Source organism: Zootoca vivipara, chromosome 6, assembly GCF_963506605.1.
Source record: "Zootoca vivipara chromosome 6, rZooViv1.1, whole genome shotgun sequence".
Lineage (NCBI taxonomy): Eukaryota > Metazoa > Chordata > Lepidosauria > Squamata > Lacertidae > Zootoca > Zootoca vivipara.
Genome location: NC_083281.1, coordinates 41,112,885 through 41,137,168, shown reverse-complemented (window position 1 = coordinate 41,137,168; position 24,284 = coordinate 41,112,885). Strand labels below are relative to the sequence as shown.

General features: G+C 47.3%; 1 protein-coding gene across 1 annotated transcript in view; it reads left to right on the top strand.

The window, feature by feature from the left end:
* Nucleotides 1-651: 651 nt before the first annotated feature.
* Nucleotides 652-24,284, top strand: part of ADGRB2 (adhesion G protein-coupled receptor B2) — a 169,188-nt gene continuing 145,555 nt past the window's right edge. The window contains exon 1 of the mRNA XM_035118985.2: nucleotides 652-735. The gene's annotated coding sequence lies outside the window, so the exon portion shown is untranslated. The remainder of the gene's footprint in view (nucleotides 736-24,284) is intronic.

The window sequence follows — 24,284 nt, the reverse complement described above, 5'->3', positions numbered from 1 at the left end:
TCTTTTCTCTCCCTCTCTTCCCCCCTCCTCCACCACCACCTCCTCCTCTTTGGGTTCCCCCCTCCCTCCTTCCTTTCCGCGCAAACTCTTCGCCATGCCTGCTGCCGCCGCCGCCGCTGCCATTGGTATCACACACACTCCAGCGAGAGCCCTGCAGGAGCCGGAGCAGCGCGAGCCCAACCCTGCTGCTGCTGCTGCTGTTGCAAGGAGAGGCGAGGCAAGAGGATCGGCGGCGGCGGCGGCGGCTCCCGGCAGCCCCGGGCCCAGGCGCGCGTGCCTGCCCGCCTGCCTGCCAGAGGGAGGAAGGATGCGAGCCGCTGGCTGCGTTTGCTCCGCAAGGGTTCGTCGTCTGCAGCAGCAGCAGCAGCCCAACCGCTGCCGCCGCCGCCGCCGCCACCAGATCTGGGAAACGCTTGTGCAATAGTTCAAGTGACGCACCGAGGGAGTAGGGAGGGGGGAGATTCCCCCCTCCTTTAATTTTCTTCTTCTTTTTTTGGAAGAAGGTGGAGACTTTTTCATTTTTGTATCAACTACGGGGTTCATCCGCAGTGCAAGTTAAAAGGAGCCTTTTTAAATGAATCTTCCTTGCATTTGCGCCCCATCGTTTTCTTTCTTTCTTTCTTTTATTAAAAATAACAATATAAATGAATCACCCCCAAGGCAAGGGATGGCAAACTTCAGCTCTCTGGCTGCTTCATCGTGGAAGATCTTAAAGTCCTGCTGAACAAAGATCAGGTAAGGAGCACAGGGCTTTGTCCGAGGATGGAAGGAACGGAGAGAGGTTGGCAAAGGCGAGCGCTTGGTCTCCCCGCGTTAGCCGCTCGTAGGAATGCCAGCAAACGGCGCTCCCCGCCGCGCCATCGCTCCCACCTGCCTTGCCCATCAAGTGCCCGCGGAGAAGCCGCCGCCGCCACCGTGCTCCGGAGTAAAGTTGGTTGCGATTGATTGCAGGATGAGTTCTCTTTTTCACTCCCGCTTTCCATCCAGCACCTTCCTGCTCCTCTCTTATCTCTCTCCCGCCACCGGATTCCATCCCGATTCCTCCTCCTTTCAAATAGATGGCATGGAATGCCAATTAATTTTTAGTATCTTTATTTTACTGTTATTCCTAATTGCCCCGCTTGTGAACGCCGCTCACAAAATGCCACAACAACTAATCGCAACCTGCCCTCCCCCACGCAAAATTTTATCCCCCCCGCCTAAGGTAGCAAGTTTGGTCCTGCTTTTTAGAGCTTGCACATTTTAATAAACAAATGATATAAAGGTAGCTTTTTTTTAAAAAAAAAAATGATGATGGTGATGGTGATGATAATTGCAAATGAGAAAGACACTCCCCCCCCCCCCCCTCACGGATGAGTCGGTTTGGAAGTTTTTTAGATTGATATTTATAGTATAGTGGCAGTTTGCGGCGGCGTGGGGGTGGCAGAGGCGAGAGAATAAATATCTTTTTGTGTGTTTCTCGCTCTCCTCTTTGGCCGGGGAGGCGAAAGATACAAGTGTCCGGTTCTTCTTCCTCCTTCTGCTGCATTCACGCGAAAGGTTCTCTTCCCTCCCCTCCTCCCCGCCAAATTCAGCTGTCCCCCCCCCCCCGCGCTGCTTTTTGCTGCTAGCTTTTAAAGCTATGAAAACGAATAAGCGTAAGTCGGCTACGTCTAATTCGAGGCTTTTAGGTGTTTTTTGTTTTGTTTTTTAATGCGTATGTGGATTTATTGATGCAAAAGAGCCGGGGGGTGGGAGGGAAGGAGATTTTCCCAGCGGATTCCTTTCTTTCGTGCATGCAACTTCCCGACATCGTTTGCATCTGAAATGGGTGCGATCTGAATCATCGCCTGCAAATTTTGGAGAGGTTGCTGTGCATCGGCGGGGGGCGGGGGGAGAGGAAGAGAAAACCGGTGGTCTTTTGGTGTTGCATTACCTAATGCCAGGAAGAAGAAAGAAGGAGAAAAAATTCTCTTTCTCTCGGCGGAAGGCAACGGAGTGTCTCGTTAGCTGGCTAAATTGCAATTGGATTAGGCGGCTCCGGCAGTTTAATTGCTTTGGCTTGCAAGCCGCAGTGTTTCTTCTTTGGGGGGTGGCAACAGGATGCAGGACTCTCCACCCGCCTCCCTTCCCCAAAAGGAACAGATCTAGAATACGGAAAGGCTTCTACTTTGAAGAGAGAAGTTGGATGGCAGAAGGCGAGGTGAAGAAGGAAACGGGATTCATTAGGGAAGCTTCACTTCCAACTCCTGTTTTTTAAAAAAGTAACACTGCCTTTCCCCCCTTTTTCTTTTACAAGGTGGGTGATTCTGTTTAGAAGTGTTTTATGGCGCCCACTCAAGGAGAAGGAAGAAATGACACTCGGTGGCCAGAGTGCCCTTCTGTCTAAAACACACACTCTTTTTTTCCTGGTAATGATGGTTGGTTCTCACATGTATGTAATCCCTTGCTTTCTCATGACGGACATCTGCATGTGTGAACCAACACCATTAAAAAGGCTTGTGTTTTGGGATACAGGCATGTTCTATCAGTGGTGGTGACAGCTGGATAGCTCATGTATACAACCCCATTTCCACTTGATGCCATAGGCACTGGGTTTTGACTCTTGGTTGTATCTTAAAATGAAATTGTGCTATGGGTGCTAGGAGCAGGGTTGAAGTTTATTTCCTGATAGATTCATGCTTACTTGTGCTGCATTGAGTTACCACTGATTTGAGGTTGGCTTGTAAACATGCCAGCTATCGCTTGGTGCAAAACTCTCAAGATGTAAAATGCAACATGCCTACATATTATATATTCTTACAACCCATGTCTCACTGACCTATGCACCTTTGTAAATTGTGGCATCCGTGTGCTCAGGCAGTGTCTTAAGAGTGTGGCAGTGAGGCCTTCTGAATAGCTCCGGAGCACAGAATTTCCCCTGGAGATTCGCCAAAGTCAGAATATGAGCTTTATTTTATTATCTCTTTGTATACCGTCTTTCAGCATTTGTGGTTAGAGAGAGAACACACCATCTATATTTTAATTAAAAGTGTGGGTTACTTGCCCCTAACCCTTCTCATGTGTGAACTAAATATCTTCATAGATCTAAATAAACTTTTGCCAGCCTGGTCATTGCTAGATGTTTTGGACTACAATTCTCATCAGCCTCAGCCAAAACATCTGGAGGGGAGCACCAGGTTGAAGGCTGGTCTAAATATACATAAAGTATTTTGTGGCGGATGCATTCAAATACCTGCAGCAGCTTTTGCTATAGTAGTCTGACATTATTCTTTTTGGAGCGATGAATAAGAGGATGTGTGTGTAACATGACAGGGAGTGAAAATGTGCATTTAGATGCTGGTGGGGAGGTGTAGTGAGATGAGTCACTTCTATGCATCTGTCTTGTCCCCCCCCCCCCCTTCCCTTCCCTCATTTGCACTGTTGGTTAACATTCTGCTCCGTTCCTCTATGCACTCGCCTCATTGCATTCAGAGGGACATATTTTGTTGCGATTTCTGGGAAAGCTTCTGTGACACAAAGAGCGGCTTCAGCTCCCGCAGACCATAGAACAGGGGTGTTGAACATGTCCATTAAACGATGTCGGACTCCCAGCTTCCATCAGCCCCAGTGAGCATCTTCAAGGATGATGGGAGCTGTAGTCCAGTGGCATCTGTAGGGCTGCAGGTTCCTCGCCCCAGCTTTAGAGACTAGTGATCCCTTCAAACCCTATTTATTTAAAGGGTGCATATGGAACAGTGGGCCAGTTTTTCTGTTTGGTTGAGAGCACAAGCTGCTAGGGGTTGGGAAGAGCTGGAACTCAGAGGTAGAGCACCTGCTCTGCAGGCAGGATTTTCCAGGTTCAGTCCCCAATGAACTCCAGGCAGGGCTGGGGGAGACTCCTGCCTAAGCCCTGGTGGGGATCCCCTGCCAGTGAGTGATACTGAGCTAGGTAGACCAATTGTCTGACTCGGTATAAGGCAGCTTCCTGTGTTCCAGGAGCAGAGCAAATGCTTTGCATGCAGAAGGTCTTAGGCAGGCATCCCCAAACTCAGCCCCCCAGTCATCATCCCTGATGACTGGTCCTGTTAGTTAGGGATGATGGGAGTTGTAGTCCCAAAACATCTGTAGGGCCGAGTTTGGGGATGCCTGGTCTTAGGTTCAGTCCCCAGCAGCATCTCCAGGTATGGCTGGGATAGAACCCTGCCTGAAGCTCTGGAAAGTTGCTGCTGGTTGAAGTTTCCAGAGCCAAAAGGACCAAGGGTCTCATTTGTTGTAAGGCAGCCAAGAGGTCCTCCTGGTCCCCTCCCCACACTTCAGTGAAGATACACTTGCCAGGAAGGTTGCAGGGTTGTGTGTGTGTGTGTGATCTATGCTCTCAGCTCCAGCTCCTTCTCAACCATATGAGGGTGATATTAATCCTGACCTGCCTTACAGCATCATTGGAAGGATTACCCAGATAGACATGGAGCATTTTGCATGCTCAAATGTGCTACAGATATTCTCAAGTGTTGTTCAGTGTAGAGAATGCTAAATTTTTTTCTGAAAATATTACAATTAAATCGTAGGCAGGCTTTCCTAGAAGCAAGTTCTATGGAGTCTGACAGCTCTCACATTCTAGTAAGTGTGCTAAGAATTTGAACCCAGGCTTAAGTGCTATGATTTTGGGTAGTTGGTTGTGTGTGTGTGTGTGTTTGCAAGATGTTTTATGATCGTATTGTTACATAAATCAATATATGTTTAGTGAGAAGCATGCCCCTTGCTGTTCATGGGGCTTGTTCATTAGTAAATGTGTTTTGAATTACAGCCTAAACGTGATTTCTGGATTGTGGAGAAATCTCTGTGTGTATTATAATCAAACGTTTTTTTGGCATGGCATGCTACAAGACCTTATGGAGCTGGTTCATTTACTTGCCTCATTACTGAGATTCTTAAGCCAGACTTCTAAAATAGTCACTCATCTGGTCATCTGCAGTGAGTAGGTTTACTTATTTCCCTCTGCTCATTGTTCGATGCTATGTATTTACAGCTGGGAAGGATTTTCTTTTTTCCTGCCACATCAGATTAGTTAGTGATTCTGGGGCTGTTCTTTACCTTCTCCAGGATCATGCACCTTGCCTCAGTTTCTTGAACTGCTTTGAGCTGGGACTCTGCTCCAAAGCTTGTTTGAACTTCAGAGCTGGAGGCTGTCAAATAATCAGAGCATGTGCAGAGTGCCTATGGCCTAGTAACGGCAGCTAGACTTCCCAAATTTGGTTTGGGAAGCATGGGTCTCCAGGAGGCATCACACATTTTACATGCAAGCTCAAACCCATCCCCATCAACCTCTCTCTTTCTAGAAATGAACCACTGTTAGGATTTCTCTGCTCTGTACAGTTGCCTGCCTTGCTCTCCTTCCTTTAGATGCATTAGAATCTGGATTGTGTCAATCAATCCAGGAGAGATTTTGTGTGTGTGTGTGTGTCCGACTGTCCGTCCGTCCGTCCATCCATCCATCCATCCATCCATCTGGGACAGCCTTTCCCAAGCTGGTGCCCTCCAGATGTTTTGGACTGCAGCACCTATCAACCACAGCACAGCATGACTACTTAGGGCTGATGAGAGCTGGAGTCCAACGCATCAGCTTGGGGACAGGCAGAGCTAGGAAATCCTTGCACCCCTCTTGCTGTACAGCTCTGTGGAGAGCTTTGCAGATTGGAGGCAGTGGGCCTCAAGTTGACCTCATATCTGATGAATGTCTGAAGTTGCTTATGCTCCACAGCAAGAGAGCCAGCTTGGAGTGGGCTGATGGGTTTTATTTAGTCCTGGTCTCAGCTGGCCATGAGATTGGCAGCATCCTCACTCACAGGGAAGGGCCACTGATGGCAGCCCCTTCTGCTGCTGTAGAAATATGTCTCACTGAGTGACCCCTTTTGCCTTTCTAGTCTACTGCTTAACGCTTTGCTCTCTGCAACATGCTCTTGAGATGGCCCCATTTGGCATCTCATTCAGGCACAAGAAGGGAGAAATTGTGAAGCTGAGGAATGGGCAACTCTAGTATACAGCTGTGAATGGAACCTCTACCCCCAGATGGCAGCGGAGACAGTGCTGATTGGGCCCCAGGCAGGTCTGCAATCACAGGGTCTTTCCTTCTGCAAGAGAGAAATGGAACCAAGGGTAGAGCATGGAGCAGCTTCTGTGGCAGAGTGGGGAACTGGGGTGCCTGGGAATGTGTGCATGGAATGAAACAAAGCCATCATGCTAAATGTGGAGTGTTTAAGTAAGTGAGCTGTTGCTTCTGCATTCCCAGTGAAGTGACAAGTTCCAATGGTGGTGGTAGGGTTGTATTTTGTTGTTTAGTCGTTTAGTCGTGTCCGACTCTTCGTGACCCCATGGACCACAGCACGCCAGGCACTCCTGTCTTCCACTGCCTCCCACAGTTTGGTCAAACTCATGTTGGTAGCTTCGAGAACACTGTCCCACCATCTCGTCCTCTGTCGTCCCCTTCTCCTTGTGCCCTCAATCTTTCCCAACATCAGGGTCTTTTCCGGGGAGTTTTCTCTTCTCATGAGGTGGCCAAAGTATTGGAGCCTCAGCTTCAGGATCTGTCCTTCCAGTGAGCACTCAGGGCTGATTTCCTTCAGAATGGATAGGTTTGATCTTCTTGCAGTCCATGGGACTCTCAAGAGTCTCCTCCAGCACCATAATTCAACAGCATCAATTTGTATTTTAAGGAGCTGAATTTGGACATTCAGAGTAAGAATCACTTTCGCTGGAATACGCAAAATGGTTTGGTGGTGGCCAAGAAATCGCTGCCAGTGATTGGCTGAGATGCCGGAGTATCACAAAAGAGCACAAAGCAGGCTGCCATTGGACTGAGCTGCTCTGATGATGGAGAAGGGGCAGGGCATGCTAGAGTGGAAAAATAGAAAGAAGTCTGCCTAAGAAACTGAGCGTTCTAAGAAGGAAGCTTTGAAGACTTACCCAGTGGAACAAGGTTCACTCAGCCAGGAGGTGGAGAGGTGAGGATAAAAGGGGCCATTCACATACAACCAATGGCCAACTCTTTGGCTGCAGGCTTTCAGCAGAATTCTTAACCTCATATCGGATTAATGTCTGAAGTTGCTTATGCTACCGTCTGTTCTGGCTGGCAGTGGTTTTCCAGGGTCTCAAGGAGAGGGAAGCCTTTTGTAGTTCTCCGCTTCAGACCACATCAGGGATTGAACCCAGAAATATCTGCATGCAGAGCAAGAGATAGACCAATGGAAGGGACCAGGGGTTTATTTTGTGAATTCTGAGAACAGGAGATCTCTGGACAGGATAAGAAACAGTCTCTAAACTCCTGCTGCAGCCGCCCCCAACCTGGTGCCCTCCAGATCAACTCCCATCAGCCCCCAGCCAGCGTGGCCAATCGTTTGTGGCTGCCCCTCCCTCACAGATCAACCCAGGAAATCCAGTTGTAATTCAGTGAGAGTGCTTAGCTTCTGTTTCATCCAGAGTCTGTAATTCCTCCCGATGCGACAGCTGTCACGGCGCAAGAGAGAGCACGAGGAACGTGTCACATTTGATAAGGACACTCTAGCCAGCTAATTTCTGCCCAGGAGGACAGGGAGAAATTGCTCTGAAATCCAGTGCAATCCTGCAATGCTCTTTTCCATGCATCTCCTCCCAAGTCCCTTCATGTGTTTTGCATGACAGAATTACATCGCATGGCATAGTTAGAGAAGCTGCACCTAAAACAGCTCCCACCTCCCTCTCCTCTTGCCCCTTGGAAGACTCCCGTTTTCTTGCTTCATCAAGGGAGCTGTGAATTTTGAAGCAAACTGGCCCAATTTGCAACTCCCAGATTAATACATAGATTGGAACGTACTTATACTTTGGATTTTGCACTTGTGAATTTTGCAGTGGAGTTCTCTGCTCAAAAAACATGTCATGATTAATAAAAAAATAGTTTCAAATAAAATACATTTAGAAATGCATTCATTGAGATAAAATGCTTTTTTAAAAATCACAAATTAATGCGGGAGCATGATAGACTTGTAAATGTGCACCTGCAAAATGAACAGAGATCAGAAATAGACTGATCTATCTGTTCTTAACCCCTTTTGTAAAAGAAGCCCCTTGTGCAGAGATGTTTGTAAAGCAACTCTCTTGTGGTTGAATATACACTTGGGGGACCTTTTTCAGACAGGGGGTCACGTGCCGGGGTAGGCAGGGCAAGAGGAAGTAGTGGGTGGGGCAATGGGTAGGCAGCTCCCCCTTTTGTAGTCAGCTGCATTACAGTCACACACAAAAAGTCAGAGGTTTTCACCCCATCCCATCTTTCCACCCATTCAAGCAAGCAAAGAGATTTTCCAGCTGCAACTGCACTTGCAGGGGTAGGCCTGGGGAGGGATATAACCTCAGAAAGGGAACCATGGCTTGGGGAGAGTTCTGTTGGCCAGATAGAGAGACCCGGAGAACCTATGGGTCACTTCCACCTGGGTTGGGGAACCTCAGGCTGGAAGACTTTGGACTATTAGAAGGTTGAGTGACACAAGAGAACTTTGTGACTGCTGTGCAGGAACCTGTCCTTTTCTTAATTTTGGTTGTCAACAGAGATAGAAGCCATGTTAAGTTAGAGTAGGTCCATTGAAATTAGTGAATGCTAATTTCATGCTATGAGTTCATAGAATCATAGAATCACAGAGTTGTAAGGGACCCCAAGGGTCATCTAGTCCAACCCCATTCAATGCAGGAATCACAGCTAAAGAAACCCTGACCGATGTCCATCCAACCTCTGTTTTCAAACCTCCAAAGAAGGAGAGTTCGCCACCTTCTGAGTTAGGTCCATTAATTTCAATATATCTGCCCTGAGTAAAACTTAGTTGAGTATTATCCAATGTTAGGACAAGTCTGTTTATCATAGTGAAGGACCATGGGCCAATGCTACAACTAGGGCAGGTATCCTGCTTTCTCATAGACCTCTGTTGTCCTTTTTCACTTTCGGGGAGATTGCGAGAGAGTCCTGCTAGGAACATGGGGAGCTGCCTTACACTAATTGGGGCTGTTGGTCTATCTAGATTCTAGCTCAGTCACCCCCAAACTGTGGCCCTCCAGATGTTTTGGCCTACAACTCCCATGATCCCTAGCTAACAGGACCAGTGGTCGGGGAAGATGGGAATTGTAGTCCAAAACATCTGGAGGGCCGAAGTTTGGGGATGCCTGTTCTAGCTCATGTTCAAGCAAGCCACAGTTTACCTAGACAAACTCTGTCTTTGTGTTATGTGCTAACCAGGCCATTTTGTGATTGAAGACGGTTTAATACCTGCCAATATATTACACGCAGAGCCTACTGCAAAGAATGTTATAGGTTTAACTCTTTTTTTTACCCCGAAATGGAAACACAGCTTTGGCATGGTTTTCCAGTGTGGTTGCCTGGAGACCAATCTTTTTCATCCACAGGGGACTTTGTTCCTTTTCTGGAGGTTTGCATTACACTCATCACTCCATCCAATTAAGCTGCACCCCATGAGGCGCCGGGGATCTGAAGCAGCCAGAAAGACTGGGTTTGAGGGCTATTGCCAATGTGGGTCAGCATTGCTGGATGAGACGAGCAGGCCATTGGCCTGGCTTGGCAGGATGCAGCTCCTTCTATCCTTAGAGAAGCCTTTCTTGGAAGTGCTGTCCACTGCCCAGTAGAGTCAGCATCTCTTGATTGTAGCAAATATCTGGGTCTCCTGTCAGCTCCTATCTCAGAAGTAGATCTTGCAGAGCAAAGCAGTCTGTTCTCTTGAGGTTTGCGGGATTTGACTAATAAAAGTCAAGATTGAGAAGATAAGGAAAGGCAAGGCAAGGAGAGATTAGTGATTAGACAAGTAGCAGAGAGAGAGAGAGACATAAAAATACAGTACTCATTGTCTTAAGAGCCCAAGGACTGCCTTAGTAGATCAGACCAATGGTCCAGTTTAGGCCAGGGATATTCCAGCTATGGCCCACAAGAAGAGTGTGAAGGCAACAGTCCTCGGCCCTCAAGGATTGGTATTTGCTGTTGTTGCTTTCAGTCTGCACATGTTATGTAATTGATGATGTCCTCTAAACCCCCCCCAACCCCACCCCAATTTGCACAGTGTTTCCTTTGCATTGAAATGAATGGGGTGTGGTGATGTAATGGCAATGTAATTTACTTTAACTGATGTGATGAATTACATAAATTTGCTACAGTGGGCAATAAGAGCATGAGAACAGCCTGCTCATTGGATCAGGCCAATGGCCCCTCTAGTCCAACCTCCTATTCTCATGTGGGAAGCCTGAAAGCGAGACCTGAACACATAAGCACATTCCTCTCCTATGGATCCCAGCAACTGAAATTTAGAAGCATTTCTGCCTCCAGCTCTAGACACAGAGTGTAGCCATTGTGGCTAGTAGGCACTGATAGCCTTCTTCAACTTGAATCTGCTCAGTCCTCTTTTAAAGCCATCCAAGTTGGTAGACATCACTGCCATCATAATGAAACAAACAATGTCATTTTTGGCAGAAGGCAAAGTGCAGCAGAAAGGACACAGTGCTTTGTGTGATGAATGCAGAACAAAAGAGAGAACAAGGTCTCCTTACATCCCTAGAGGCAAGGCGGGGGTTGACTTCCAAGGAGAAATAGATGGTTGGAGGGGCAGAAGTTGAAAGGCAGGCAGGGAGGGCTCACAATTGAATGCAACAGTCAGGAAACAGCAGGTGCTGCTGAGTGGGTAACAGGGTGCTTAAGAAGGATGAGCTGAGTTGGTCGCAAGGGCCTGGTACGTCCTGATTGGCTTTCAGAGTCAGCTGATTATATTCAAGCAGGATGGTTAGTTGACTCTCTTCAGGCTGGAACTGCAGTCTAGGGGGCTCTCTTGCCACCTAAGACCTGGTCACATCCACACCTCACATTTAAAACCCTATGATACCACTTTAAACCATCATGCCTCCCCCCCCCCCGGGAGTTTGTTAAGGGTTCTGAGAGCTGTCAGTAGACCCCGCTTTTCCCCCTCACAGAGCTACAACCCCCAAAGTTCCTTGTGCAAAGGGATTTATTATTAAACCACTCTGAGAACTGTAACTCTGAGAGGTGAACAGGGGTCTCCTAATACAGTGGAACCTCAGTTTATGCCTACCTCCGTATATGAACACCTCCGTTTACGAATGCTGCGGACCCAGAAGTGTTTCATCCGGGTTCCGCGGCATCGGATGCGCAGGCGCAATCTGCGCAGTGTGTGTGTGTGTGTGTGTGTGTGCAGAAGTGCTCTATTGGCACTTTGCGCATGCACAGAAGCGTGCCTTCGGTGAGCGAATGCCTCAGCGAGCGAACGCCTCTGCAGAACGGATTGCGTTCGCAAACCGAGGTACCACTGTACAGTAACTCTCAGCATCCGGAACAAACTCCAGATCCCAGGAAGAAGCCATCCCTGGGAAGCCACCCCTGTTCACAGTGGCATCATAGTGATACTGCAGCCCCAAGAAACACAGGAAGCTGCCTTATACTGAATCAGGCCACTGGCCCACCTAACTCCATATTTGTCCAATCCTCTTTTAATGCTATTGAAATACAACTCTCCGCAGCCCCAGCCAGAAGAATGCACCTGGAGAGCACCAGTTCAGTGAAGGCCCTTCTATATCCCCTCAATGTAGCAAAACGGGGGCCCATATGTGCAAATAGCACAGCAGCAAGCTTTAAAAAAAATGAAGAGAAGGAACTCCATATAAATAGCCAGTGAAATTAATTGCTATGGGATGCAGGGAGTGGCCGTTGCCTCAATTGCCTTTAAAAACAAATTAGAGAAATGCTCTCGTATTGGGCCTCTTCATGACTGCCAGACGTGACAGCTAGTGGAGCAGTATTCCCCCCCCCCCCCAGTCTGGAGGCAGACTGCAGCAACTGCAGATCACATAGGACTCCCCCTGCCACCACTGCCCCTCACACAATATACAGCAGATAAGAAACATATGAAGAGGGGATCTGTGGCAGAGAGGAAGGAAGAGAACAGGAAATGCAATCCTAATAGGGCATGGATTTTGCCATTGCATGTAGTCATTGATTTATAGTGGCTTCCACCAAGCTGCTGCTCTCCAGATAAACATCTGGAGGGCACCAGGTTGGTGAAGGCTGTTCATGGAGGAAAAGGATACCAATGGCTACTAGCCATGATAGCCCTGCTCTGCTTCCATGGTTGGAGGCAGTAATGCTTCTGAATACCAGTTGCTGGAAGCCACAGGAGGGCAGAAGGCTCTTGTGCTTGGGTCCTGCCTTTGGGTACCTGGTTGGCCACTGTGAGCACAGGTTAGTGGCCTAGGTGGCCTGATTGGCCTGATCCAACTGCTGGGCTCCTCTTACATTCTTAACCAAGGTCTTGGGTTCTGCTTTTTGTTTTTACCTGTTTTACAATGCCAGCTCCCAGACTAGCTAAGGAAAGTATGCTATGTTAGCATCTCTCAAACTTCCACTTTGTTCTGAGCTGAAATCAGAGTTGTGATTTGCTTCTCAAAGCTGCAAAGGTGGGGAGCCAGAGTTGCCTGCGATTGTCACAGGTGCAAAACTGCTCATGTGGAGTGGAGAGGAGGAAGGAAGGTCGACCCAGTGTAAGCGGATCCTAAAAACCTTTTGGCATGGTTCTACTGCTAATATGCGAGTCCACTTCTCTATTGGGTATCCCAGGGCCATTTGCCTCCTGCTGCAGCCTTGATCCAGGTCAGCCCTGCTGCACCTACAAATAAGGCTCCCACTGGTGTGCTGGGAGGTTTCTTTCCGGGGCAAATAGCAATTCTGTGTTTGTCTCTGTGTGTATGTTTCTGTTCCAGATCAGGCCAACAGCAGGGAACAGAAAATGTTTAACCCCCTCCTGTTCTACTCCCTTGTGTTCTACTCCTAAGAACACAAACATAGCCTGCTGGATCAGTCCAGTGGTCCATCTTGTCCACCCTCCTGTTCGCATAGTGGTCAACCAAATGCCCCAATCGGAAGCCCCAAAATAAGACTTGATCACCTGCCCCCACAGTTTGCACCCTGCCAGCTCTTGTAGCTGTGTGTTGTTTAAGCCATCCTTGCAATTGTCTGTGTGGTATAGAAGTTAGAGTGTCAGACTAGGACCTGGGAGACCAGGGTTCAAATCCTCACTCAGACATGGGCCAGTCACTGTCTCTCAGCCTAAACATACCTCACAGGACTGTTATGAAGATAAAATGGGGGTGGTGGGGAGAAGAGTCTACATCTACTGAGTTCATAGCAGGAAAGGTGAGGTGTAAACTAATTGCAAATTGGGGTCACAGGGAAAAGGAGGCCCTAAATCCAGGTGTTCCCTTATTAGGATGGCTGCATGTGAATTAGTAGTAATGAAGGCTGAATGTTGAGCTAGGTGTGCCTTGGGGCAAAGCAAGTCACAGAAGCTCTTATATTGGTGCAAAGCAAAGGATGTTACAGCATTCCATTGGATTAGCTTAGTGATGGAAAGACTGATGCATGAATTGGGAGGTCCATGTTCAGATTTTGCCTCTTCCAGGAACTTGCTGGGGTGTCTTAGAATGGTCAGTCCCAAGTCTGCCTGCATTGTGAGGCTAACAGTGCCTGCCTGCCTTGCAGGGTGGTTGTAAGGATAGGAGTATAGTAATGTGAAACACTTCTTATAATCAATGTTTCTGTTGCTGCTGTTGCCCCCAACTCTAGTCCCAGGGCTCTAACTTTACAAATCCAGACTCCCCTCTCCCTGATCTCATCTCATCTCTCTCTCTCTCTCTCTCCCCTCCCCCCCCCCACACACCGGGCATGGGCAGTCCTGTAAATCACTCAAGGCTATAAGGTAGGCACAGAGTGTTCTCTGGCAGGGAATAATCCTTAATCTTGGAGCAGCTTTTAAACTCAAACTCGCATTTGGAAGACCTTTTTATAATTTTTTTTAATGACAGTTAAGGTAAAATAAATTCCCAAAAAGGGCCGCCTGGCTGCCAGTGATAGCGACTCTGATCCAGCGATTGGCAAAAAGCATCGCTGTTAACGACATCAGCTTGGTGAATCGTGCCAAAGATGCATTCAGGCTCCTTGGAATGGAGAGTGGCAGCGGGCCAGGAAGGGAGAAAAGGAGCCTTCCCCTGGCTCGCAGCCCAGTGGGATGTTCTGTAGGCACTTCTGGGCAAACCCCTCTCCTTCCCCCACCAACCTCCGAGGCTGTACCTCGGACAGCTTTCATTGCATGCCACATGAATGCCAGTTTGCTGGGATTGTCTCCCTTGTGCAATTCAGCCTCCTGTGAAACCATTCTTCAGCCTGGGGCTTGCTGTTTACCAGGACTGTGCAAGGCCAGCACTGCGGCTCTCAAAGAGGAGATCACAGCCACTTTGCTCCTCCCCAGACCTTCTTAGGAAGGGAAGAGCTCAGCCATAAGCCTGGATTCAGATGACATGCTAAGCCAAAGTGTGGCTTAGCTCAGTGTGGCCAGGGAGTAGGAGGGACCAAGGAGGAGCAGAGCAGCTGCAGCTCCTCTCTGGAAGCCTGACCTGTTTCAGTGAGCCATAGTTTGGCTTACAGTGTCATGAGAAACAGTCTTTTTTCTTTGAAATGGGATGCAGGTGTCAAGAAGATGTCTGAATGCAAAACAGGATTATGAGTTCCAAATTTCAGTGTGATGTCTCACTGCTTGAGGGAGGTATTAGTGTGCTCTACAACTTTCTTGGCTCCTTTCTTGGGGCTTGAGCTGGCTTCCAAACTTCAAACGGAGAATTTTGCCCAGAATTTGCAATTCTCATACCTCTGTGTTCAAGGTAGATACTGTTCTGCTAAAGTTCAAGTTTTGCAAGCGAACAGGGGATTGGCATACTGCCAAATTAGACCAAAATCTCGCTGTGCTCATGTCTCCCCTGCCTCCAATAGCTCTTGCATACTTTGGCTAGAAATGGTCCCAGAGGTCTAGTAAAACCCCAAAGGAGGATCATTTGCTAACAACAATTACCCCCAATGAGAGCAGACAGAGGTTGGCCAAGGGCCCCTTCTAACTGCCGGTTAGGCTGCTTTGGCATCACTGAGAGAGAGTCTGAAGCGTGAAAAGCAAAAATGGAGATTTCCCAAACAAACAGAGTGAATGTGGTGGTGAAGACCTCTCTTCTTCACATCTGTGGGAAGAAGAGAGACAAAACTATTAAGGATGGCCTGAAAAAATGAGTCCAAAGCCTGAAAATGAAAGAACATGTAAGGCCACATCATCTTAAAAAAAGGAAACACATCCTGCTTCTAGTCCAGAGGTCAGCAAACTTTTTCAGCAGGGGGCCGGTCCACTGTACCTCAGACCTTGTGGGGGGGCGGAGTATAATTTGAAAAATATATATGAACGAATTCCTATGCCCCACAAATAACCCAGAGATGCATTTTAAATAAAAGCACACATTCTACTCATGTAAAAACACAGATTCCCGGACCATCTGCAGGTCGGATTTAGAAGGCGATTAGTTTGCCTACCCATGTTCTAGTCTGCTAACCACCAGGGCATACAGGTGTCTTCCAAATGCGCTTTAAGTTCTGCAGGTTCCATTGGAGGGAAGACACGCTTCAGAATCTAGAGCAGTTGCACTTTGGGACAGCAACATCCCCAAAGGGACACCCAAAGATGTTAGGAAGAGGTGCAGATCGGAGGAGGAGGAGGAGAAGGAGATACTGTCCCTTCTCTGTTCATCAAACAGTCATTCTGAAATTGGTGGGGTCATGGTGGAGCCACCAAGCTCAATAAATAATAATAATAATAATAATAATAATAATAATAATAATAATAATTTATTATTTATACCCCACCCATCTGGATGGGTTTCCCCAGCCACTCTGGGCGGCTTCCAACCGACATTAAAATACAGTAGTGATGTATGGAAGTGAGAGCTGGACCATAAAGAAGGCTGATCGCCGAAGAACTGATGCTTTTGAATTATGGTGCTGGAGGAGACTCTTGAGAGTCCCATGGACTGCTAGAAGATCAAACCTATCCATTCTTAAGGAAATCAGCCCTGAGTGCTCCCTGGAAGGACAGATCATGAAGCTGAGGCTCCAATACTTTGGCCACCTCATGAGAAGAGAAGAATCCTTGGAAAAGACCCTGATGTTGGGAAAGATTGAGGGCACTAGGAGAAGAGGACGACAGAGGACGAGATGGTTGGACAGTGTTCTCGAAGCTACGAACATGAGTTTGACCAAACTGCGGGTGGCAGTGCAAGACAGGAGTGCCTGGCATGCTATGGTCCATGGGGTCACGAAGAGTCGGACACGACTAAACGACTAAACAACAACAAAACAACAAATCTATTAAACATTAAAAGCTTCCCTAAACAGGGCTGCCTTCAGATGCCTCCTAAAAGTCTGGTAGTTTTTTATCTCTTTGACATCTCGGGGGAGGGCGTTCCACAGGGCAGGTGCCACTACCGAAAAGGCCCTCTGCCTGGTTCCCTGTAGCTTAGCTTCTTGTAGCGAGGGAACTGCCAGAAGGCCCTCTGCTCTGGACCTCAGTGTCTGGGCAGAATGATGGGGGTGGAGATGCTCCTTCAGGTATACTGGACCGAGGCCATTTAGGGCTTTAAAGGTCAGCACCAACACTTTGAATTGTGCTCGGAAATGTACTCCAGGTTTAGTGCCCTTTCCTTAAGGTATATCTAAGCCACTTTGAATTGTGCACTGAAACAGATGGATAACCACCAAGGCAGCTGTTGCAGGATTAGTGCAACACATGTGCGATCACCAACATCCTTGCATCTGCATTCTGGACCAGCTGAAGCTTTTTGACCATGGAGAATGTGTTTCAGTCACCCACCCTGGATGTAACTGTGGAGGCTTGTGTTCCTATGGTCAGGATGGATGAGTGCAGCTAGCGCACCAGCTTCAGCTGGCCAAAAAGATCCTCCAGTGTGATCCAGTGTGTCTTGTAAACTTAATGCATCTTCACAGGGAATGAAAGGAGGATTTTGAGTCTCTTGCTATGCACTTTTGACTGCTGCCAAATTCAAGAGGTCCAGCCCCCCCCCCCCCCAAAAAAAACCTTCCTGGTGAACATTGTAGACCATAGTTTGGATCCAGCTGAATTTGACAGCAGTGACCAGGCTTAGTTGCTGATGGGTCCTGTTGCTGGTCAGGAGGTACGACAATTCCTTGCTGATCCCACAGAGGTCAGGTATGTAGCTTCCGCATGCCTGATATAGACAGACCAGGCTTCTAGATAGCTCCTTGCTTGGTCTCCCATGATGAATACATTTTGTCTCCAGGTGACCAGGAATCAAAAGCTTTGTGAAAGCTTTGTCCCAATTCCCTGGCCACAAATGACCAAACCTGGGGATGTGTGGCCCTATGGATTACTCAAAATGGAGATAGGCTGGTCTTTACCATGGCCATTCTTAGAAGATGGCGCAAAACTGTAATTCATGTGGGTCTTGCATTTTACCCCACAATGTTTGTAGGTGAGATTGACGTAGTGCTGCAGTATCTCTGCCTGCCTCTCTTGTCCTCTGCCCTCCAAGCCGATGCTGCTCCTTCCTTTCTTCTGTGAGAGACCCTCACAGAAGTCATTCAGTCGCTTCTAGCTTTGGGGAACGAGAAGCTTTGTCTGGCTTTTCTTTTCTCTTTTCTTTCTTTTCTGCCCTTAATTGAAATTCTGTGAAGTCTCTCTGAATTCTAATCAGGTCTTTGAGGAATTGCCCTATCTTCCTGTTGCTACTATGATGTTATCAGGAAAACATCTATACCCTTTTGAAGAAATCTGTCTTCTGATGGAAGAGCAGAGGAGGAGCCGTTCTCTGGCATTACGGAGCTTAAATTCTGCTTTCAAGGTAAAAATTGTGGGGATGTCCCTTTCCACAAATCCAAAACATGGGACTCTCCTTTTTTCTCTGCAAAACATACAGTCCATTCCTGAAAACATCACCCACAGAGGGGAATCCAGCAACTGCAGTTGTGTTGTGGCCCCAGACTAGGACTCCGTGAAGCCAGAGTCCTCTGGCAGCTGCAGCTCCAAGGAGAAGCTGGATCTACTTCTTGGTCCATCCTGTGCAGGTCTGTGGCCACAGGAGCTTCACCTGAGGAGGCATCTCTGCTGCTAAACACCAACACCTGGTCCACAGACTCCTCAGGGGATCATGAAAACACATTGCCCTGAAGGAGGCAACAGCAGCACAGCATGTTGAAGAACCCAGCTAAGCACCCAACACACCCTAAAGCAGCCTTCACCAACCTGGTGGCTTCCAGGTTTTTTTAGACAACAACTCCCATCATCCCCAGCCAATGCAGAACTTGCCAGATAGCTGATCCATCCCAATTAAACAACTTCAAAAAATACCTTAAATACATCAACAACTGGATAATGCCAAAACATTCTTTCTAGAGCTGGTCAGCAAGAGTCCCTTGGAAGCTCACAAACAGAGGTGGTGGCTACCCCACCATTTAATCATTTTGTAGTCTGCCTCCCTAAGTGGAGGCTCGATCCAGCTGCTATGGTTAAAAGCCTTTGACTTCTCTCATCCTTCATTAATTCCTCTGAGCCTTCCTTTTAAAAGCCGCATCTGTTAACATTGCTGTATTATTTTTGATCCTCCTCCTCCTCGGAACTCATGGCAGAAAACACGGTTCCCTCCTACTATTTTTTATTGCCACAGTCGCCTTGTGAGGTGGGTTAGACTGACAGATGGTGACTGGCCCAGGCTCGCCTAATGAATTTTATAGCTGTATGGAGAACTGAGCTGTGCTTTCCTGATCTGAGTCCAATACTCTAAGTCAGGGGTAGCCAACTCCCAAGAGACTGCTCATGGAGTTAAAAACTGGCATCTACCCCCTTTTGGGTTATTCAGTCAAAGTTGGTGAGCCTTTCTTAGGAGGAGAAGCCCCGTTTTTTTTTGGGGGGGGGGGAGTTCAGGTCAAAGTTGTTGAGCTTCTTTGAGGGGAGCCAGTGATCTACCAGTGATCTACCACAGATGTCCAGTGATCTACCTGTTGGACGTGCCTGCTCTAAGAGGTTGATGGAGTTCATCACCCATCAGCCTCAGCCAGCCTGGCCAATGATCATGGATGGTGGGAGGTAGAATCCAACCCCATTCCCAGAGCATCGCAGGTTCCTTTCCTCTGCTTCAGCCTAGTTCACTAAACCATGATATTCCCCATTGCCAACCTGGTGCTCTCAAGCCAGTACAGCCCACACCTGGAGGGCAACAGGATGGCAGGACCTGATCTAAGTTAACATTTCATTGAACAACATGTCTTTTGGCACAATGAAAAAAGGTCTGGTCGGTGGGATAGTCCTGCCAATAGTTCTTTCCTGGAGGCTGTGAAGAGGAATCCTGGGTCCTGCCACCCAGTTGGGGAGGCATGTGCAGCTTGTCTTTGGGGTTATGAGATGGTGGATTGGGGTGGGCCAGCTTTTCCACAGCAGAGCGCTCCCTTATTCTCACACACCCCCTTGCCGGCTGCTGCTGAGTGAGATAATGAACATTCTAAACAAAGGCTAATTGTCTTATAACTGCGCTGGCCTCTCTTGGCTGCGGAGGAATACCTCACAGGCTCCCCTCTGCCTGGTAAATGACTGGATTGGGGCTGCGGAAAAGGCAGTGAAGGGCGTCACTCTCTCCCGGTGCTCAGTTCTCCTGCTGCTTGTGATGCAACTGTCTGGTGCTACTAGGGAACAAGGAAGAGTTTTGTTGATTTGTATTTTAGAGCAGATGGGGGAAACCAGCAGCCCCATCCCAGACGGTGTTGGGCTTTAGCTCCCATCATCCCTAACCATTATTGGCCATGTTGACTGGGGCTAATGGGAATTGGAGTTCCAAGTGGAAGGGTCGTAGCTCAGTGGTAGAGCAATTGCCTTGCATGCAGAAGGCGGCAGCTCCAGGTAGTTAAAGATTTCTCCCTGAAACCTTGGAGAGCTGCTGTCAGTCTGTGTAGACAATACTGAGCTGGATGGACCAATGGTCTGATTCATCATAAAGCAGCTCCCCAACATCTGGAGTGACAGCGGTTCTCCGCCTTTGCCTTAAAGCACTCTGACCTTATTGGCTGGCTTACATGCAGATTGGAACATATTTCTCCAAAATATGTGGTGCAAGTTTGGTGGGAAAACATGTATAGAATTGTAGAGTTGGAAGGGATCCTGAGGGCCATCTAGTCCAACCCCCTGCAGCGCAGGAATCTCCATTCAAACATATGTACCAATGTGTAATTTCTGGGGAATATGTCCAAAAAAATGCATATTTTAGGGAATATGTCTACAAAAATGCATATTTTAGGGAAATACGTAGCATGTGGAAAATTAGATATTGGGGGTTGTTTGTTGGAAACAAGATGGACCTCATCTGTGTCTGAGCATGTGCTAAACTGACACAGAATGGAAAGAAGCTGATCTGCACTACCAAGAGCAATTGAACGTAAGTGAGTGGATATGCATAAATCTGGATTAATAAGCAAGGCTCTGGGGTGCAAGGGGCTGCATTGTTGAAGTGACATGACTTTAGTTTCCTCACTAATCCTGGAAAATTTGGGATCTTTTAGTCTTTTAAGTGAAATTGAGGCTTTTGAAGCCCATGGTGGTCCGATGCCTGCTTCCGTTCCCACCACCTTTTCCAGTTCTTCCTGGTGTAAACTTTTTTACAAAGGTGGCGGGCAATGCAGAACATCCGCTTCTTTGCTTGCCTGGGTTCTTGCGGAGTAAGCAGATGAGCAAATCCTCCTGTTTCTGATCCCCTCTTTGCTGCATCTTCCCTTTGGGGTAACTTCACGACGGGGGAAGCTCAGAGCACATTAAACGGCTTACAGCGTCTTAACCAGCCGTTAAGCGATTAAAAGCCCATGTAAAACACTTTGCTTGGCAGCTTAGGCCGGGTTCATGCATGCAAAGGGATGAGGTGGTAGAGGCCTGTGGTGGGTAGAATGGACGGTACCACTTCAGACTGCAGGTGGGGAATCATCTTTTTAAATGCACCCCAGCTGTTTTCTTTTAAATCACCACTAGTAGAAAAAGAACAGTTTAGCAAGGGATAAGGTAGGATAGCATCTTTCCCCTGGTGTGTTTTCTTTTCTTTTCCTTCCTTCTCTTTTCATGCAAAGATATTGGGGTGGTGCACCAAAGCAAAAATAAAAAAACACCAAAAGCCAAATTTAAAACACTAAAAGTACATGGAATCCATCTGTACAACCAATATTTGTGTTCTCTTTAAAAGTTTTTCCTGATCCGCAGGCAAAATATGGAACATCTGAATACAAGGGGGGCCCAGTAGCAGCAGGGTGTAGTAGGGTAGGAAATTTCTATATCTCAGGGAACCTCAGCCTCTTACTCATTTGGTTATTATTATTATTATTATTATTAGTAGTAGTAGTAATAGTAGTAGTAGTACTGTAGTAGCAGTTGAGCTTCTGCACAAGCACTGGCTTTTGGATTTTCCCCAAAGCACTGTTGCAGGTTTTCAAACTCTTCCCTGCAACCCTGAGGACTAGACACTTGTGTTTGAAGAAATGGTTGAATGCTTGTGACTGAGCAGACTTGAGGTGACCCAGTTACCTTGGAGAGGTGAAGGAAACAAATAACAGGCTTTGAGAGCTAAAGCTTCCCTGCTGAGGGTGATGGGTCTTGCAATCTCAATATGGGATCTTCTCAGCATTTGCCCCAGCTGTTTGTCTCCAGTTAAACATTAGGAATAACTTTCTGATAGGAAGAGTTTTTTTGACAGTGGAATTGAATACCTTTTTAAAAAACAGAAGTTGGGTGCCCATTTGTCAGGGATTCTTTACCCAAGATTCCTGCATTGCAGGGGGCTGGACTAGTTGACCCTTGTGATTCCTTCCATGTTTCTATGTCTTTGATTCCATGATTCCTTACCCTCTCCAAGGAGGCAGGTCCCTGGAGCATCAGTGAGCATTTGACTCAGGTGCTCAGAAAGGCACAGCTTTTTCCAGGTCTAACTTAGGGATGCAACAAATTCTTCTGCAGCTGCTTATGGGAATTACTCTTGCCCCACCTTCCACACAGCAGAAGCTCCTTTTGTAGAGTGGCTTTTTAATCATTTGGAAACATTTCAGGCAACCCTTCCTCCTTTACTTCCCCTCTCCCGCCCCGCCCGACTTGTGCTTTCATGCTGGTCATCCCAGTGGGTGCCTGGGGCGAGTTTCTCAAGTGGACGACCATGATAATTTCTTAACAGGGTGACCAAGAACAGAATATTATCTCGTTACAGTTCACGGCGTCTCCTCGTAAAAATAAAACCAGTAAAAAGCATGGCTTGTACTGCCTGTTTATGAGCTTGTACTTTGGCCGTGTCCTCCATCAGGCAAGACGTCTCTCAGAGGCGGCCATCCTCATCCTGGGAGGAAGGGGAGGGGCAGAGAAGAGGCAGCACAGCCCTGAAAATTGAAAAATTCTGAGAAGTGCAGATTTCAAAGGCTTGCTGTGTTTTGTTATGTTTCGGACGGTTTTGCTTTAAAATGTGATCCAAGCTGAATTTCTCCCCCAATGATGGCACAGGCTTTTCTGGCTGTTTTGGAAACGGTGACAGGTGAACACTTTATGGCCTCCCCACCTCACCTAGTTACTAGCATCGTGCTTTTGAGCTTTCTTGAGCGAGGCGGAAGGATGCAGGAATATCATTTTGCCTTCAAGGATGCAGGGATATCATTTTGCTGGGTTTTAAAAAAGGAACATCTGCCTAAAAATATTGAAGCCCCTCAAAGGGAAGGATTGATGTTTGACTCACTGATCAAAGGGCAGATTCTGCTTATGCTGGCTGGCCAGGAATCTTCTTTGAGGTGCAAACTTGAAAGGCGGTTGCTGAAAGCCACCCATGGGTGGCCATGGCTTCCGGCCCTCATCTTCTAGTTTTGGCTCCTGAAGGTGCTTTTTCCTGTGGTTGCTTTTTCATACATGGCATAGGTGGGGGCTGAATGCCACCTCAGTGGGTAACCACGGCCTTCATTCTCCACACTCTTACTAATTTGATTGTGTGGAAAAGACCCTGGGGAGGAGGAGTCCTAGTGGGCACTGGGAAGGAGTGAACCTTCAGGCATCACCAGAGCTATGCAGATCTGTAGCACTGATGTTCAAGATAATTTTTTAGCTATATATGACTGAGCATAGTTTTAAAGTCCCTGCCCTGCTTATGACGAAGTGCTAGCAAAGGAATCCCCTCTCCCCCACCCCTGCTGCTCTCTCAACCACTTATGGGTTTTGAAGGAAGTAAATCTCATCTAATTCTGTAATTTTTCATAGAGCCAGGTTCATAGACAGGTTTTGATGAGACTAGCTCAGTTTCTCCAGTGTTTTTGTACGTGCCTGGATTAAGAACGGGTGGATCTGTCAATTTCATTTTCCTTCAGTTTCTTGTTTTTCCAATCTTCGGTTCAGTTCCTCACACAATCTTCAAACAAGCTGTCGGCACTTTAGACCACATTTCTTCTAATTTTTGTATGCAATATTGCCTAAAATTCACTTTTTGCACTATTCTCTCTTTGCAAGATCTGGAGAAGTGTGAATTTCAGAGGGTAGCTGCATTTTAGGCCAACTTTCATTAAAAGGGGAACCAAACAGACTTTCTCTCACTTGCTTGCCCACTGAATTTTGCCAGTTTAGGAGAAACTTGCCTTGCCTTCTTGGATGTCACATTTGAGGAATTTCAGTGGAAGAGTAAAACAGTTTTTACAAGTCAAACACAATTCACCTGAAGGCTTCTGGGCAGCCCTAACATTTGGGTTGTATCTACCCTTTCAAACAGGGGCAAAGTACCTCTGTTTTGCAGTGCCCACCCTGAGAACGCAATGGAGAGTCAGCTACTTCTGTGGGTCCACTTGTACCAAGAATAAGTATTTTACTGCAAGAGTTTGTGAGGGCAGGTGCCGCTGCAGACACACACACACACAAACCTAATTGGTAAGGTGAGGCAGCATCACTTGCAACAGTGTGACACAAGGGGGCGCTGTGCTTCAGACTTTGATGAAACAATTAATGACTGCTTTCTATGACTTTTTGAATTTAAAGAATTCACAGGACCGTTGCCGTATTCAAAGCAGTTAACTTTCCCAATTGCGTTTGCACCTTCAGCTTTTGTTTTGTTGCTTTTGTTATGAGTTTGCTCCTGTCACCTGCTTTAGAGCTAGCTAGAAGCTTCTTGCATGCCAACCTGGTGCTTTCCAGATGCTTTGGACTACAACTTCCATCTCCCCCAGCCACCATGAGAACTGTAGTCCAAAACATATGGAAAGCACCAGGATTGGGAAAGTGTGATGCATCTCCTCTTGTCGATTCTGACCATGATCTGGACAGAAATCTCATGGAGAAAGCCATTCAGATATGGATGTTTTTACCTGTTAGGACTCTTTTGAAGCAGGCATGTGGAGAAGGGTTGTAGTTCAA